Raw genomic sequence first — 20,032 nt, forward strand, 5'->3', positions numbered from 1 at the left:
AGGGTGGAACAGCCCTGCTAGGCCACAGAGGAGGACAGCCAATCCTGAAGATACCTGATACAACAGGGGCAGATGGAAGGGGAGGAGGTCCCCCCTATCAGTGGACTTGGAAAGGGGCAGGGAGGAGATGAGGGAGGGAGGGTGGCAGGGAGGGAATGAGGGAGTGGGATACAGCTGGGATATAGAGTTAATAAAACGTAACTAATAATAAAAAGAAAAATATCTACCTTAAAAATGTGCACTATCATCAATCTTAAGAATTGCTCATTTTGTTAGTCATTCCAGAAGCTCTAAAATCAATGCCTATGTCTTAGAGCTTTCAGAGAGCTTAGTTACTGTCAATATGGAGAGCATGCAATTATTATGTGATTAAGGTTATCAAAATGTAACTGATTTTGTTTTGTGTCAGCCATGTATTACTGGGCATAGGGTCTTATGTGTGGTTTGTACACCCATTGAGACTCCTTGGAGAAAATTAACATTTTCTATACAAGTAGTTATCCACTAAAGAGAGCTTCTGAGTTAGGGATGGGGTTCGTGTCTACTTCCCCTCTCAGGACTAGGACCCCATCTGGCTTATACCTGTGCAGGCCCAATGCATGCTGCCACAGTCTCTGCGATCTCATTTATTGTCTCTAGAAGCCCTTGTTTCCTTGGTGTCTTCCATCATCTCCTTAGTTCTTCTTGTTTGTTTCTTTCTTTTTTAATGATATATTATTTATTACAACTTACTCAGTTTGTATAACAGTTGTAGCCCCCTCCCTCATCTCCTCTCAGTCCCACTCTCTCTCCCTCTTTTCCCTGACCCTAGCCTATCAGGTCTCATCAAGACTGGATGGCTGCACTGTCTTCCTCTGTGGCCTGGTAAGACTTCTTCCCCTTCACCCAGGGGTAGATAATCAAAGAGACAGCCACTAAGTCCATGTTAGAGATAGTCCCTGGTCCCCTTGCTAAGGTATATCCATGGAGACTGAGCTTCCTATGGTCTTCATCTGAGCAGGGGTTCTAGGTCCTCTCCATGCATGGTCCTTGGTTGGTGAATTGGTTTCTGCAGGCTCCCTGGGGCCCAGATTTTTGGCTCTCTTGGTCTCTTTGTGGAGCTCCTTTCCCCTCTAGGTCTTTCTATCTTCCCTTTTTCCATAATATTCCCTGCACTCTTAGAATCATTTTATTTTTTCTTCCTCAGAGTTCTCTGCGATCATAAGGGAGAGATTTAATGGAGACACCCATTAGGACTAAATGTTCCAATGTCTCTCATTCTCTGGACAGTACCAAACTGTGGCTCTTAGCAGAATGAGTTGACAGAGAGAACTATAAAATAATAGGATTTTTCTTAGATAAAGAGAAATTTGTTTAATTAAATTTTTATTTTTTAATATTTGTTACAGTTTATTAACTTTGTATCCCAGATGTAGCCTGTGCTCCCTCATTCCCTCCCAATCCTACCTTCCCTCCTTCATTTCCTCCCTGCCCCTTTCCAAGTCTACTGATAGGGAAAGTCTTCCTTCTACTCCATCTGACCCTAGTTTATCAGTTATCTTTAGGACTTGTGGCAGCCAAAATATAGTTGGTAGCTGAATTGGAGTGCATATTGCTGTTAGGTGCTGAGTCTGAGCAGTGGAATTTTGCCTCCTGGCCTGGCAGACATGGATCTAATCTAAAGCTCAGTGTCTCAGAGACTGACCTTGGCAGTCCTACAGTGGGAGCTCTGACCCTGAGAATTAGATAATAAACTCTGAGCAACCATGGGAACCAGACAGCAAATTCTGTGTAACCTTGAGTATGTCCTTGGACGCTTTGCCAAGTGAAGCTACTGTCATGAGAAACTGCTTGTAATTTTCTGCTATTTAAGTGCTGTTTTTATGATCAGTAAACACACCTTGATCAGAGTCTAGATTTGGTATCCTCCTTGTGTAGCCCTGCTCTTTTTACCTCAGCCCTCACATAGGTAGTGTTTAAGTGTCACTGCATGCAGTGACAAGGACTGACTGCAAATTCCTCCTCTGTGGCTTAGCAGGGCTGCTCCTTCGGGGGGGGGGAGGTCAAAGAGCCAGCCATTGAGTTCATGTCAGAAATAGTCCCTGTTCCCCTTACTAGGGTACCCACTTGGATAATGAGCTACCATTGTCCATAATGTACCATAATGGGCTACATCTGAGCAGGGGTTCTAGGTTATATCCATACATGGTCCTTGGTTGAAGATACAGTCTCATAAAAGACACCTGTGCCCAGATATATTTGGTCCTTGTGGAGCTCCTATCCTCTCCAGGTCATACTAACTCCCCCTTCTTTCATATGATTCCTTGTACTCTGCTGAAGGTTTGGTTATGAGTCTTAGTATCTGCTTTGATACACTGCTAGGTAGAGTCTTTCAGAGGCCCTCCATGGTAGGCTCCTGTCCTGTTACTTGTTTTCTCCTATGTCTGATGCCCATTCCATGTGTCTTTCTAGGTGAGGACTTTTCTTCTTATCCCGGGATCTCTTTCTTGTTTATCTTCTTTAGGTATACAGATTTAGCTATGTTTATCCTTTCTTATAGGTCTAGTACCCACTTATAAGTGAGTATATGTTGTGTGTGTCTTTCTTCTTCTGGAATACCTCACTCAGGATGATCTTTTCTAGATCCCACCATTTGCCTGAAAATTTCATGCTTTCCTTGTTTTTAATTGCTGAGTAGTAGTTTCAATTTCAGAATAATTGAACTTGCTATGTGTAGGAAAAATAATGACTCAGATGTAAAATTTCTGAAATGGAATTCAAAATTTAAAACCTAATTCTACAATCAAGAAAAACAGCTCTTAAATACTTAATTGTATGTTGACATAAATTTTTAAACACTATTTATTACTATGATTCTTAAACCAGTGAGAAAAGAGTGTCTTTGAGGAAGCATTATGAAAATATCTACTGGATAAGAACCTGAGGAGAATAAACTGGAAAAAAAATTACAAGGAGGAAATAGGAGAGGGAAATGCCATCATTTCTTGGTATGTTTATGACCTGAGACTTCTAATGACGGAGTTTCTAGGAAGAGTCCAAAGGAATAGCTTTAGAGACAGAAAAGAGAATTAAAACGATTGTCTCACAGAGGAAAAGAAGCACAGCAAGCGCTGCTGAGCTCTCCCTTTGACAGAGAGTGCTGAAATAGGGAAAAGGAAACTGGCAAACATACCCAGGTTCCAGAGCTTCTTAAACGGTACAGTGATAAAGGGTTGGTGAAGATTCTTTCCCAATCTGTAGGCTGTCTATTTGTTTTGATGACAGTGTCTTTTGCTTTACAGAAGCTTTTCAGTTTCATGAGGTCCCATTTATTGATTGTTGCTCTTAGAGCCTGTGCTGTTGGTGTTCTGTTCAGGAAGTTGTCTCCTGTGCCAATGAGTTCTAGGCTGTTTCCCACTTTTTTTTCCAACTGATTTAGAGTATCTGGTTTTATGTTGAGGTCCTTGATCCACTTGGACTTTAGTTTTGTGCAGGGTGATAAAAATGGATCTATTTTCATTTTTCTGCATGTAGACATCCAGTTGGTCCAGCACCATTTGTTGAAGATGCTGTCTTTTTTCCATTGATCTAGAAAAGATCATTCTGAGTGAAGTATCCCAGAAGGAGAAAGACAAACTTGGTATATACTCGTTTATATAGACCTACAAGATATGATAAACATAATGAAATCTACACACCTAAAGAACATAATCAAGAAAGTGGACACAGGCGAAGGTGATTAATCCTCATTTAGAAAGACAAATGGGATGTGCATTGAACTTATTGCAGGAGTCTACCACAAAAGGCATCTGAAAGACTCTACCTAGCAGTGTTTCAACGCAGAAACTAAGACTCATAACCAAACCCTCGGCAGAGTGCAGGGAATCATATGAAAGAAGGGAAGTTAGTATGATATGGAAAGGATAGGAGCTCTACAAGGACCAAATATATCCGGGCACAGGGTCTTTTCTGAGACTGACACTCAACCAAGGACCATCTATGGATATAACCTAGAACTTCTGCTCGGATGTGGCCCATGGTAGCTCAGTAACCAAGTAGTTTTCCAAAGTAAGGGGAACAAGGACTATTTCTAACAGGATCTCAAGGGCAGGCTGTTTGACCTTCCCCCCACCCCCAGGGGAGGAGCAGTCTGTTAGGCTACAGAGGAGGACTTTGCAGCCAGCCCTGAAGGTACCTGATAAAACAAGGTCAAATGAAAGGGGAGGAGGTCCTCCCCTATCAGTAGACTTGGAAAGGGGCAGGGAGGAGACCAGGGAGGGAGTGCGGGGTTGAGGAGGGAATGAGGGAGCGGGATACAGCTGGGACACAGAGTTAACAAAATGTAACTAAAAAGAAAAATAAAATTAAAATAAAAAATAAAAATAAAAAAAAAACGGTACAGTGAGAAAATATTCCTAGAGAAAGCCCTAGTTGTTTAGTTCTTGTTGGGGAACTTTCTAAATCCATTTCCTTGTCATCCCCATATTTTTAAACCCATAAATAAAGCTAATGACAAAACACATATTGGTTTTATTATTTGAAGAAACATGACATAGTATTTGTAATATTAGTTTATAAGAAAAAGCATACAAAAGTAAAATTAAGGACTAAATTAAATTTCTGATTGTTGAGCTTAAAATTTCTTTTCTTGAAAATTTTTATGAAATAGTTTTGCTTTTATAATGTATGTTTGGAAGGATGAAAAGTAACCATGAGTAGTTTAACTCATATCAGATGAAAAATCCAATGCTCTCTTTCCTACAGCCACCCCTTCCAATTAGTAAATTTATATTTTAGTTATCAATAGGCATTGGGTGAACATTTTTTTCTGTTATTTATTTAATCACTTTACAACCTGATCTCAAGCCTCACTTCTCCCAGTCCCATCCTCATATACTTTTCCCACATTTGCCCCTCTCCTTCTCAGGGAAGGGGAAACCCCAACACACAAACAGAAGTAAAAATAAACAAAGAAAAAAAATAAAGAAGGAAAAACAGTCCACCTTTTGTTATCTATATGTTCTTTGGGGCATGGTCAAACACTCTTGCCTCTTAAATAAAATGGAGGCCTTCTCCTGTCACACCTCCACCAGAAGCCATCAGTGGTGGAGAGAAACTGTTCAGCTTGTGTGTGTGTGTGTGTGTGTGTGTGTGTGTATGTGTGTGTGTGTGTGTAGAGGCAGTTTTTATTAAGAAAAAAATGTTTTTCTTTTTAAAATTTATTTTCAATTTATATATTCACTTTACATTCCAATCATAGCTTCTTTCCTCCTCCCCTCCCAGTTGCACCCTCCCTTTCTCTTCCCCTGTCTCCCTCCCCTTCACTTCTTTTTAAGATTCTCTTTAGTAGCTTCCTGTTGTCACAGAGCCTTTATGTGTCCCTTCCTGTCAAATGTGCATGTGCAGTCATCCTTCTTCCTCTTCAGAGTCAGCAGGAACAGAGCACGGGACTTCTCTTTGTTTCTGGAAACAGCAGAGTCCAGGAACAGAGAACACTGCCCCAGTGGGACCCCAGACACAGACATGGCCCTCTGAAGCTGCCTGATTCTGGACATCAACATGGCCTCAGGCTGCATCCCCGATATGGCACCCTGTGGCAGTATGGCAACACACTCAACAGGTGGCAGTACACACAATCCACAAGCATTTAACCTTCCTTTGGTGATGACTTGGGCCCTGGACTGAGAGGTGGTCACTGGTGGCATCAAGGACCTAGATACCACCATGACCACATCAATATGCTCCTCCTTTTCCCCACACCCAGGCAGTAGCTCAGCCCATGGGTGTGGCTTCAGGCTGCAGCCCAGAGACCACACAAGTCTGCTTGGCCCTCATTGGGGGCCTCAGACATTTTCCTGGCCCCCGGCAGGGCCCAGCTTGGAGCAGCATGGGTTCTGGCTTGCCCAGCTGCTGACTCTTTGCTGCTGAGAGGGTCCTGCTGGCTCCTCCTCCAATTTAGACTTTTTTTTTTTTTTAATATCTTTTAAAATTCTTAAAGGTATTTGTCAGTATCTACATTTCAATTTTAAATTTTTGGATTGTAAATTATTATATCACTTTCTTTTTCCTTTATTCCCTTGATATTCAGTCTTCTGTGCTAAGAAATGTAGGTAGAGATGCAAAGATCTGCAAGAAGGTGTAAGAAGGTCCTACTTACATCGATGCGGTTCTCAATATGGTAGAAGTGCCCCCTTTAGTGATCCAATGTATCACTAATTTGTTCAAAGTAATGCAGCATTATCAATTTCTTATGACTAGTCCCTCTCCATAAATGACTCCTCCATTTTCAGCCTGCTGCTCTCTCTGAGACTGACTGTGGCTGACTCTCCAGCAATCAAAACATCTTGCAAATGACTCCTGCCTGGAGAGCTTCACCACAGTGAAGCACCCTTTCCCATCCAAATGCTGAAACATTTATAGGAGCACTCTCATTAAATATGTTCTGACATGTGTTCAATTAGATGAAATCTTAACTATCATACTAGATGTGACTTGAAAAGAGGCTACATTGTCTCCATAACTGTTAAGTGTATTTGCTAAGTTATATGAAAATGATTCATTGTGTTTAAACAATACAGTAAATGGATTTTTAAAATTGTGGATATGTTTATACAGTAAGATTTTCTTACTCATTAAAATCCACTATACTGGTGTAATGTTATATGCTTGTCTAAGATTATAATATTTATTTACTTACTTATTTATATGTACTTTCTTATTTATTTATTTTATTAACTTCAAAGGACAGTAAAAATATGATCTTTGCCTTATTAGTGTAGTATGAGGAAAAAAGAATTAAGGAATAACTTTGAGACCTTATCATTTTAATTTTATAAATAGTGAAATTAAGGGTGTATAATCTAAAGATTTGAATAACTCCTTTAAAGATGATTTTAAGTGGAAATCACTTGAAGAGCCACAGTTTCAAAAGGGTTACCTGTCCTGTGTCCAGCAATCATAAAGATAATTTTTTTTGGAAGTGATAGATTTCACAAAATGGAAACCCTTTATAACACACATCACTGGTATTTGGATTTTGTGAACCTGTATCATTAATTTTTTTTTTGTTTGTTTTAGTAAAATTTTTAAGTCTTCTCTTACCCTCAAACCCACATATTTCTATGAAATATACATGTGTGCATTTTCCTGTTATATCTTTAATATTTATCGTTCTTATGCCAAAAAGTAAAAAAAAAAAATCATTATGCATTGGTAGTCTTTCAGAGCTCACTTTTTTGGGAACCTCCTCAAAGAATTAATAAAACTTTCATGATTTCCTCTTATTATTCAGTTCTTGTATTAACTGAGTTCCCAGAAAAGCCGAAAAGGCCACAAGAGAGTTACTAGGAAAGTATCCCCTTTCCTGCTGCAAGAGGGAACTGCAGCATCTGAATTCTTGTCCCATAGAGAAGATATTTACAATCGCCATTAAAATATTTACAAACTAAAGAAAAAATTAAAAGAAAAATTGGGGGAAGATTATGTCAGCTTGTACACTATGAATACTATTTATTTAACTTATATAAAATGTAACTTAATGACAAACACTACCAAAATATCAATTATTTGGATATATAAACATATTTATGTATATTGGTTTATATATATATATATTCATACCAATGCACTCATATACATTGCATAATATGCATATTTATATATTTTATGTATATTATATATTTTATGTATATTATATATATTATATATATATATATATATAAAGACATATATATATATATATATGTCTTTACTTCAGAGGACCCTACATCATTGTAATCATAAAAGGGATTTGTTGTTACATATCTGTGTAGTATTTTAGTTACGTACAGCTTTTCTGAATCTATTTTTTTTTTTTTTTAGTAAAATTAAACATGTAATTTTTTTGATATTTTAAAAACAGTACATTTTTCCCATGGTAGTTTTACTTTTTTTAATATTAGTTACAGTTTATTAACTTTGTAGCCCTGCTGTATCCTGCTCCCTCGTTCCCTCCCAATCCCACCCTCCCTCCCTCATCTCCTCCTTCAGAACCCTATGCACTTCTTTAGATTTTCTGATTGTGATACACATGATTACTCTCCCATTGTGTTTATTTACTTACTTACTTATTAATTTTTATGTTAAGATCTTTTCTAACTGTAAACATGGCCATGATAATATTCACCACCCCTACTTTCCTCAACCCCCCCCCACAACATTTGCCTCCCGCTTCAATTACCCTTTTATTAACTATACAAGCCGCATGTGGGGAGGGGCCTCCTTTAGATCATGGCAGCCTACTAGTGCTCACAAGCACCAAAGAAAGAGCTACCCCCGTTAGCAGTTCTCTGCTGCCTACAAATCCTCAGCAGTGGACTGTTAAAAGCTACTATTTTTTAATTATTTCATCTGTATGAGTATTGTGCTTGTTGTTACATTTGTACCTTGACTATGTGCCTTCTGACCACAAACTCCAAAAGAAGGAACTGGAGTCCTTAGAACTGGAGTTTCAGAAAGTTCACATGGAAACTGCACTCAGCTTCTCTGGGAGAGCTGCAAAGGCCTTTCGCGGCTGCTACACTTGCTGGAACTTAAACTAGCATGGTAAGGGTCCCATGAAAGAAGATGAAATTAACATCAAATACACATTTTTATGAAGTGTGTATGTTAGTATTACACACAAATCTGATGGTGGTCTGTGGCCCTCAATAAAAATCTGCGTCTGATGCAAACACAATAGTGAGCTTTGCAAGTCTTGTAGGCCATTAGATTTTATCAAGTGTGCTATTTTGATTATGGATCATATCAATCTTATTTTCAAGTGTTAAATAATTTGCATAACCTTTTGTAGGAAGCTGTGCATGACCTATAAATCCATATACTCACATTTATTCATTCTAAGACATTCAGACAGACTAAATATATCCTGATAAAATGTTCCATAGATAAGGAGTTTCTGCCAGTGGTCTGTGATTGAGAGCTTTAGGAAATTTAATGAGTAATTTTTTCATTATTTCCTAAAGTCTCCTGGTAGAGAAAATGTGTTCTTGGTCAGCTTTAAGGATTTATCATGAGCAGAGGATTTAATGGGCCACATTCAGATTAAGTCTCAAGAGAACAATATATTTGTCATTGTTTTAATTAAATTACTTATTTTAAAATTAGAAAGTTTAAGGCTTATGGATTCTTCATAATCTATTTAGATAAAGACTTAACTTAGGGAAAGACTAGTGTTAAGATTCCAGCAGTATAGTTTATATTTTACCAGCTTCAAGCGGTACCCTGCAACTTTGAGATGATAGCATTAATATTTCTAATGAAGTTATATGTATTTTTATTGTTTTGGCATTTTAAAAATTTATTATTTTTATTAATTACAGTTTATTCACTTTATATCCTAGCTGTAGTCCCTTCCTTCTTCCCCTCCCAAACCTACCCTCCCTCTCTCATCTCCTCCCATGCCCCTCCCCAAGTCCACTTGAGGAGGAGAGGTCCTCCTCCCCTTCTCTCTGACCTTAGCCTAACCTGGAATATTTATATATGACATAGAGGCACAAGTGTAAAAAGATGAATTATTGTTTCTAAATTTATTAATGCAGTAATATGTTACCACAGCAGTTTTCTCCAACCATTTCATTCCCTCAGTGACTGACACAGAGAGGCTATGATTTGTTATGAAGCTGTAAGCTCTGTGCTGGGCAGATTCTGAGCTACTCTAATCCTAGCACCTTTAAAACCCACATAGAAGCCAATCACTTCCAATCTGATGACTCCCAGGCAGCTTCTGTTCCATCAGTCTGTCCTTACAGGCACATGCTCCTTGCCATCTTGCCTTGTGATGATTTCTCTCTCTCTCTCTCTCTCTCTCTCTCTCTCTCTCTCTCTCTCTGGCTTTATCTTCTGCTGGTCTTCTTCTGCCCCATCTCCTCTGCTTCCCCTCCTCTCTTGACCCAAAGCCTTAGCACCTGCAGCTCTGCTTCCCTCTCTTCTACCCAGTCATACACTTCAGCGTTTTTATTTAGTCAATCAATGATAATTGGGGAACATTCCTTATGATCACCTGGTTGCAGGAGACAGCCCAACATTCATTAAAAAATGCCTATGGCAGAGCAGTAACCAGATATCAAGACACTGAAATAAGCAATCGAAGACACAGTTGGACCTTTCTCCAACACATGCTTTTTTTTAAATAATAGTTAAATTTTATTTTATCTTTTTTATTTTATGAATATTTCTTGTTGGAATTATTTTACCAATATTTATGTTACATAATCATACTGGATAATCTCAAATGAATTCACTACACAAGTCACTTTCAATCTAATATTTTTAAAAATATATAATGATTATTAGTCCTAACTAGTACTGAACAATAATAACAATAAATTAGAGAGGGTGGTCTTTATAATGTCTACAAATAAATGCAATCATTTTCCCAGGTCATGTGCATACGTCATGCCCAGTGTCAATCACTGCAATCCCCAGGGCACCAAGCATTAAGCAGCAAACCCAGTGCCATATGGAGTTTGCACTGTGCTCCAAAACAACATGAGGACATTTCTATATCAGTTTGTTTTCACCCGAAACACTTGAAATTCATAAAAAATTAACTAACATAATATGAGCAAATTACTTCAACACCTGAAAATAATTCATGTTTTACTTTATATGATGAAATTTATATTTTTATAACTTCATTACAAACCATATTAATTTTTATACATTTGCCTTCTCTTCTTTAGCGATAATTGCAATTTCCATATGAAAAGGCAATGAAGTTGACCATATGGCCTGCTTTAGTTAATGGACTATGGAGAAGGGAGATGATGCGTGTCAACTCTAGGCACAAACCTTAGCAGATCGTTTTCTATTTTTTCAGTTTGTATCTCAGATTGAAGACTATAGAGCAGAGCCATGACCAACTGTTGATAACTATGCTGATAATTAAACATTTTATAATTAAACATTAGATAATTAAGTGCCCGAGCTTTTAAGCTTGCATTTTATTACAGCAACACTTACGCTACTCTGAACCGCAATTTTGATTTCTATTCCTTCTTGTTTGGTGTTGTTTCTGATTAGTCTATAAGCATCATTATTTTTACGTATGCCATTAAGCCAGAGTTATGAATGTCCCTTGTGCCAAAGTAGAGTAAATTAATCAATGATACGGTGTCTTAAGTTTCTATTATGCAGTGAAAATATGGGGTGAATAATTTCCATCCCCAATTATACCTAATAATCATTAACAAAATGTTTCTGACTTGCTGCTTATCACTGATTATCATGTCTATGGTAATATAAAATGTCTATATTTAGAAATTCTTTAATTTTCTACCAAGTGAAATGTCCTAAAATATTTACTTCTTTAAACCTTAATACAAAACTTTGAAGTAAATATCCTGTATTAATTAAACAAATCATACAGAAAAACACCATGACTCAATGACTGAGTTTTCACAAGGCTTTGTCCTTTTATACATCCATTGCTTTAAGTGGGCATCTTCTATTATTCATGGTGAAAACATCTTAGCAATAAATTTGTAATAATTGGTATCATATTGAAAAATAAATTAGAAAAATACATACCCCAAATAAATTGATAATGAACAATAGTTAAAGAATTATACCAAAGCCCTAATGTAATAAAAATATGTATTTTGTTTTATTATTCAAAGCATGATACTTCTATCATAATTGAATATGAGGTTAGACTGCAGGTGCTTTGGTGTAATTTTGGTTATCAACCACTCTTATGTAAACTGAGTCTTTTAAAACTTGCTCTTTTAAAACTGTACCTTTTAAATCTGTGTCTTCTAAACCTTCTGTTTCTTTAGGTGTACAGATTTGTACACCTAAAAGAAACTAATCAAGAGGGAAGACTCTGATTAAAACGCTCAATCCCCATACCCAAAGCCAAAGAGGATGGACATCAGAAGAAGAAGAAAACAGGAAACAAGTTAGGAAGCTGCCACAGAGGGCCTCTGAAAGGCTCTGCCCTGCAGACTATCAAAGCAGATACTGAGACTTATGGCCAACAGTTGGGCAGAGTGCATGGAATCTTATGAAAGAAGTGGGAAATAGTAAGATCTGGAAAGGACAGGAACTCCACAAGTTGAGCAACAGAACCAGAAAATTTGAACACAGGGGTCTTTCCAGAGACTCATTCTCCAACCAAGTGCCATACGTGGAGATAACCTAGAACCCCTGCACAGATGTAGCCAATGAGAGTTCAGTGTCCAAGTGGGTTCCATAGTAATGGGAAGAGGGACTGTCTCTGAAATAAACTGATTGGCCTGCTCTTTGATCACCTCCCCCTGAGGCGGGAGAAGCCTTACCAGGCCACAGAAAATGACAATGCAGCCACTCCTGATGAGATCTGATAGACTAGGATCAGAAGGAAGGAGAGGAGACCTCCCCTATCAGTGGACTTGGGGAGGGGCATTCGTGAAGAAGGAGGAGGGAAAGTGGGATTAGGAGGGGAGGAGAGAGGGATTTATGGGGGCATACAAAGTGAATAAAGTGTAATTAATAAAAGTTAAAAAACCTTTTGTTATTAAACCTTGCTCATAGGATCATAGGCCACTCGGTTCTACATGAATCAGTAACACCAAAATTGTTAATTGTATTGGAAGTTCTACACAAAACTTGTGGAGTTTTAATACTTAGAGGTTTATGATTACAAATGTTTTCACAGACTAGCCATCATTCCAAATTTTGCTTCATTTGAAATTTTAGCTGTAACTAGTGTTTTAGTGTTTTGTTATTGGAAATTTGTACAATATATTCTGATCATGGTTACTCCTTTCCCATATCTTCCCAGATCCTCTACCAACTCACTACCCATCTGACTTCTCTCTCTCTTTCTCTCTCTCTCTCTCTATCTCTATCTCTCACTCTTTCTCTCCCTCTCTCTCTCCCTCTCCCGGGGTGGGGGGAGGGGGGCAACAGGCAAATAAAAAAGCAAAAAAAAAAAAAAACCCAAGAATTTGAAAGAAAGTAGTGAAAAAGCACAAGAAAATCACACACACACAAAATCCATAAATAAACAACATTGAAACAATGACAAACAAAAACATCCAAAAAACATCCAGTAATATAAAAAAGTCCAAAAATTCTAAAATAAACAACAAACAAAATAAACAATTGTGTCCATTTTGTTTTGGCCACCTACTGCTAGTCATGGACCTGTCCTTCAGTGTGTTTTGTATACCCAGCAAGACTTCATGAAAGAAAACCTACTTTTTCTCTTCAAATGGTTGTCAACTAGAAGAAGCTTCTTGGTTAAGCATGAGATATCCTGTCTGCTTTTTGTTTTCACCTCTGGGAATCTCTCTGGTTTGAACCAGTGCAGGTCATTTACATTTTTTAACACAATCTTTTTATCATTTTAATTTTTTCACAATTTATTCATTATATATCCCGATTGAAGGCCCTTCCCTCACCCCCCTTAGTCTTACCCTCCCTCGCTCTTCCTCCTCTGCCTTTTCCCTAGTGAACTGAAAGGGGGGAGGGGTTTTCCACTATTGCCATCTGCCCATAACTTGTCAAGACTCATAAAAACAGTCTGTAACTTCTTCCTCCATGGCCTGGCAAAGCTGTATCACCCGCAGTGAGTGATCAAGACCAGCCAACTGAGTTCATGACAGAGGCAGACCCTGTTCTCCTCACTTGGAGGACCATGAGAGAGTGAGCTGGCAATCAGCCGCATCTAAGCAGGGGGTCTAGGTCCTTTCCTTGCATGGTTCTTGGTTGGATCATCAGTCTCCACAAGACCCCCTGAGCTCAGATTTTTTGGTGTAAGTCTAGCCAAGCAAGTCAGAGATTGAATGAAAAAGATTTCAAGTATCTGAAGAAAGAAATAGAAGGAGATATCAGAAGATAGAATGATCACCCATGCTCACGGCTCATTAGAATCTATGAGTTCTTAAGTGAGTCAATTCTATGGTTTGTAGAAGTCATTGTTTACTTGATATTTTCCATTTGCTATCATTTCTACATACCTTCTCCTTGATGACATAATGCTCTGTATACCAAGAGAGGGATTTGATCAACATGTGTATTTAGGACAGAGTGTAGAAAAATCTCTCACTCTCTGCACATTTTAAAGTTGTTGTCTTTATATCAGTTACCAGTGGGAGAAAGCTTTTCTAAGTGAATCATTAATTTCTGGGTTATTAGGGGTCATTTTATTAATGCGCTCATTTAACAAAACAATTAGAAATAAAGCTGCTATGAACATAGTTGAGTAAGTGTCCTTGCTGTGTAATATAGCATCTTTTGAGTGGTATATGCCCTGGAGGTACATGCCCTGGAGTGGTATAGCTGGGTCTTGAGGTAGAGCTCTTCCCAGTTTTTTCAGAAAGCTCCAGATTGATTTACAGAGTGGTTGTACAAGTTTGCACTCCCACCAGCAATGGACGAGGGTTCATCTTTCTCCACATCCTCTCCAAATTGTGCTGTCATTTGAGTTTTTGTTCTTAGGGTGTAAAAGGGAATATCAGAGTCCTTCTGAATGGTATTTCCCTGATAAGTAAGGATGTTGTACATTTCTTGAAGTGCTTCTCAGTCATTCTAGATTCTTTGGTTGAGAATTTTCTGTTAGCTCCGTGACCCATTTTTTTAATTGTGTTATTTTTGTTTGTGTTTAATTTCTTAGCCCTTTATGTATTTTTGGATATTAGCCTGTTCTCCAGTGTATGATTGGTGAAGATCTTTTCTCAATCTGTCGATTGTTGTTTCATTCAATTGACAGTGCCTTTTGACTTACAGAAGCTTTTCAGTTTCAAGGTCACTTGCTCAATTATGTTCATAGCAGATTTACTCATAATAACCATAATCTGAAAACAACCTAGATTTCCCTTAACTAAAATATGGATATAGAAACTGTGTTACATTTACACAACAGAATACAACTCCGTTACTAAAAAGAAGATAATCATTAAATATGCAAGCAAATGGAAGGAACTAGTAAAGATAACCTGAGTGAAGTAACACAGACTGACAGACACACATGGTGGCATGTACTCACTTATAAGCAGATTTTAGCTATATAGTACAGGACCAACAATTTGCAGACCCAAAGAAGAAAAGTAACAAAGGAACTCAAGGAAGGATGCTTAAATCTCACTCATAATGGGAAATAAAATAGAGAGCAGAAGTGGATGAGAAAGGGAACAAGGTCAGTGGGGGAGCACAGAGAGAAATGAGGATAAAAAACAGACCTGGGGAGATCTCAGACTGGAGGACAGAGGGTTTGCAGAGAGAAAAGAAAGTGTGGGCAGGGGTATCTCTGTGACAACCTGGATATCAACAACAGGGTAGGCTTCTGGGAGTATATGAGGGTGCTCTAGCTGAGACTTGTAGCAGCAGGAGCCATGGAAACTGAAGAGGACATCATCTAACTTGATAAGATTACTAGTGAAGGGTGGGGAATAGCAACCCACTCAAAAAACCTTCAACCTAAAATTTTCCATGCCTATAAGATGGGCAGTGATAAAGACAGAGCAGAGATTGAGGAAATGTCTATCCAATGACTGGTCCAACCTGAGACCCACCCCATGGAAACCAGCCAACCCCTGACACTATTCATGATACCCTGTCTACTTGCAGACAGGAACCTAACATAGCTGTCCTTGGAAAGGATCCACCCAGCAGCTGATGACACAGACAATGAGACCCATAGGTAAACATCAGGAGAAGCAGAGGGAGTCTTTCAGAAAAGAGTAGGGAAAGTTAAAAGGACCTAGAGGCTACAGAGGTGCCACAAGAAGACCAACAGAGGCACCTGGCTGGGGATCAGAGGGGCTTGTAGAGACTAAAGAACCAACTAAGGTCCATTCATGGAATGGATTTAGACCCACTGCACTTATGTACCAAAAGGGCATCTTGGTCTTTATTTGGGTTTCCCTAGTAAGGGGAGCAGGGGCTCTCTTTGACATGGACTCTGTTGCCAGCCTTTTGATCACTTCTCCCTGCCAGGACAGCCTTGACAGGCCACAGAGGAAGAGGATGCAGGTTGTCTCAATGAGACTTGATAGGCTGGGGTCAGATGGTAAGGTAGGAAGGTTACACTAGGCTAGTCAGCAACAGAAAGATTTCAGAATACTGAAACATACACTGAATTTGAGAACACTAAGCAATGCTAGGAAATAAATTAAAATTCAATAAATTAAAATTACAATGCTGAATCAACATCAAGAACTCAGAACAAAGGTTCAGGGACGTAGAAGCAAAGATGTGATCCAGATAGAAGCAGCGCAGAAAGTCTGAGGGATATTTAGTGCAAATGCCAAACACAACATAGCAAGTTTTCTAGTTTGTCCTGGTTGTGAAGTCAGCAAAGGGCAGACATCAAGGGCTAGACTGTGAACTATCTGGTGGCAAAGCTACAGAGTGTGAACTTTATCTGGAAGCCTGTGGGGAACTCTGGGTGGACTTTTAGTTGGGGTGTGACATGATTAGTTTGTATTTTGTAAAGGTCATTCTGACAGCTGTGGAAGGGGTGTAAGTTAGAATGGCAATGAACTTGCTTGGGAAACAAAGTATTCACATATGTACTGTAATTAAATTAAACTTTCTTCAATGAATAAATAAACTGTTAAAAGCTAAGTTAATATATACTCACAATTGCCAAGTGACAAAAAAATATGTTATAGAACTTGAGTCAATAGAAATGTTAATGTAAGTGCTTACTTCGTATGGTAAAAATTTGTAAGGCACACAGTAAACTCTTTTTTTTTTCCACTATATATCCTCCTCTGATTTACAAAATGTTTGTAAGCTGTATATGATATTGATATGAAGAAAAGTTTAAATTCTTGAAATCGCACATATCTCTAACTTATGCTTAAATAATACAGTGTGAAGAACTCTAAAACATCCTGGGAAAAGCATTTCCATCTTAAACTTTGCATCCTTTTCATTTTACCTAATTTGAATTTCTTGATCTGGGGTTAAATTCTGTACCATCAATGAAATTGTTCTTGATTTTGCAAATATGAAATATTTTTATTTTCATATATATATGTGATAATAGAATTTAAATGTAATGAAAACTTACAAACATCTCTAATGATACATGATACTTTCTATTAAACAGCAACATTGTTGGTGGCTAATATTCTTGTAATGTAATGATTAGCATGAAAAAGGCTGTAATGACTTAGTAAAAATAAATGTCATTGTAAACTTTCAATTAAATTGCAGCATATTAACAATAAAATAACAGAATTAATTAATCTATTTACTCTGATAAATATGTTTGAAACATTTATAATATTCTAAGTGATCTTTTGAGTGGAACAATTAGGGAACTTTATCAAATCTTTTAAATGACATTAACAAACTTAATGTCAAAACTGAGACACCAATATGGAGTATGGTAAAGTTTTCTTTTTTAGAGTGCCTCAAGATACAAAAAAGTGTATCACTCTGCGGGGACTTTTCCTTTTTTCAGATCCTGTTATGTTGTGAAGAAAAGATATAGAAGACTTTTCTTGTTTAGAACTGTCTAGCTGCCATAAAAGCTAAATTCTGCATAAAGCTACTGTTAATATTGCAGGCCATGGGATCCTTCATGGGATCCTTCTTGGTGGAGGCTTGCACATTTCCACGTTTTCATATTAGTGTTTACTGATGTTCACTTAGTGCAATGAGTGTCCCGAAACCTAGAAATGACCGACAATGCTTAATTAGCTGTCGTTGCTTAAGTGTTAGAAGGCATAGAAAGAAAGAGGTATATTTTCATAAATTGGTAGAAATCTGAGTTCAGTAACATGTGTCATGACTAAACTAGACCCCATATCAGGGTCCTCTACTTTTTAATTCTTTAGGGTTTGAGTGGTGTTTTAGGTCATTTATGTTTAGGACAATTATTCATATGTAAATGTTCAAATATATATTTTCATTCTGTTTTATTCCTTATGAAATTTTCCTCCTTTGTTATCTTGTTTTCCTTAGTTACTTTTGTTTTTTCTCTTCATGGGTTGTTCAAATTAGTTTTCATTCGTTTTGGATTGGCATGTTATCAGGATTTTCTTTTTTTCCCTTTATTTTTACAGAATCTTATGTTTGTTTCCAAATGAATCCTAGGTCCCAACACAGTTCTTGGCACTTAGGTGATCTTTTGAGGAATATTTCCAGGTTCAAAAATAATGCTTTTTGTAGAGCTAGGCTTGGTTCACTCCTTCCTTCCTTCTTTCCTCCCTCCCTTCCTTCTTCCTTCCTTTCTTTTCTTTACTTTACCTTTTCTTTTTTCTCACTCTTTCTTTCTTTCTGTCTGTCTTCCTCTCTTTCTTTCTTTCTTTCTTTTATTCTTCCTTCCTTCCTTCCTTCCTTCCTTCCTTCCTTCCTTCCTTCCTTCCTTCCTTCTTTCTTTCCTGTCTTTTAAAAATCATTATACAAATGGATTTCCTCATTAAATTGACTTACTTCTAAATTGATATCATATTCATCCCTAAAATCATATTCAGCCCATCTTTATCTGCCAATCCACTTTCTTTGGTGAAATGTTTTCCTTCTTATTTCATGTTCAAAAGTGAATTGCTCATGTCAAAAAGGCAATATTTATATAGTTTGCTTTAAGTCATACATCCATTTATATATCATGTATATATATATACATATATATACCAACATATATGTATACATTTGCATATACATATGTATAGAAATACATGTATATGTACATTTATGTACATACATATATACATATACCTACATACACACTTATTTATTTATTTATTTATTTATTTATTTATTTATTTATTTATTTATTTATCATTTGCCCCTTGATGGTCATCTAGGCTTGTTCCTTATCTTAGCTATTGTGAATCATGCTACTGAATTTTTCAATGCTCTCTGCTAATTCAGTCTTCAAGGGGATATGTATGTCAAAGGTTAGGTCATCACTTATTATTTGGTTGGAGAATGAAAACCCAACCACTGGCCCCAAAAGGTATAAGTCTCAGCTACATATATGGCTGGTACATTTTGAAATCACCCAAATATCTAGTTATAGAAAGGAAAACTCAAGCTCATAGAATTAAAGATAATTGGAGGATGGGTTAGGGTTATGACTGAAGACTTCTTTGTAGTTTTATTTACCCACCATGTATATAATGAGAAATAGGAGTCCTCAGGTCTCATGCGGAAAGAGTATTTTCTCACTTACTTTCCACCAATGGTCTCTCTGTTCAGTCACTTTGCATGCTCTGTGGGTTGCTAATATGTCCTGAGGGAGTCTTCTCTCACTTAGCCTATCTGAGCTGCCTTTTAATTCAGGTCTAGCTAATTCAGAAAGCCATCAAAAACCCACACAGTCTTTGCTGAATATCCATGTAAAAAGATATAAGGTTCCGGTCTGTTCATTTCCCGTCTTTGTTTTTCTGTGTTTCAGAGATCTACTTTCATTATTTTTCTTATTATCATCGAATTATCTATTTTGTGCTTATTTTGTAGGGACACTGAGAAGCAAAAAAATTGTAGACATTAGACCTGACAATAGTGAATGTCTGATGTTTAAAGACTCAGGATAAGTTTGTTTTAAGATTTGTTTGGGGGATAGAGAGATGGCTTAACACAAGAGAAGTCACTGCTCTAGGAGAAGATCCGGGTTTGGATCCCAACATGCAAATAAGGCAGCTCACAATCACCTAGAAGTTCACTGCAGGAAACCTGCCACCTCCATTCTCTGTGGGCAAATGCACTCATGCAGAGATACCCACAGACGCACTTACCCACCCACATAATGAAAAATAAATGTTTTAAAGATTTATTCTTAAATATGTATTATGTGTTTAGAAGGATATGAGTTCATATGTGTATGGAGGGGTATGAGTGTGTCTGTATGAGGAAGGTTTGTGTAGAAGGGTATGAGTGTGTGAACTCAGGTACTCACAAACTTGAAAAGAAGACATCATGCTCCCTAGAACTGGGGATATAGGTAGCCATGAGAATGGTGAGGGTGTTGGGATCCTCCTGGGTCCTATGGAAAATCCAGCACCTGCTTCTAGCCATAGGAACATCTCTTACTGCAAAGCAAGAGAATAAGTTTTCAAGTAAAGTTACAAAA

The sequence above is a fragment of the Psammomys obesus genome, unplaced genomic scaffold (assembly GCF_907164565.1).
Source record: "Psammomys obesus unplaced genomic scaffold, mPsaObe1.curated_primary_1811, whole genome shotgun sequence".
In the NCBI taxonomy this organism is placed as follows: domain Eukaryota; kingdom Metazoa; phylum Chordata; class Mammalia; order Rodentia; family Muridae; genus Psammomys; species Psammomys obesus.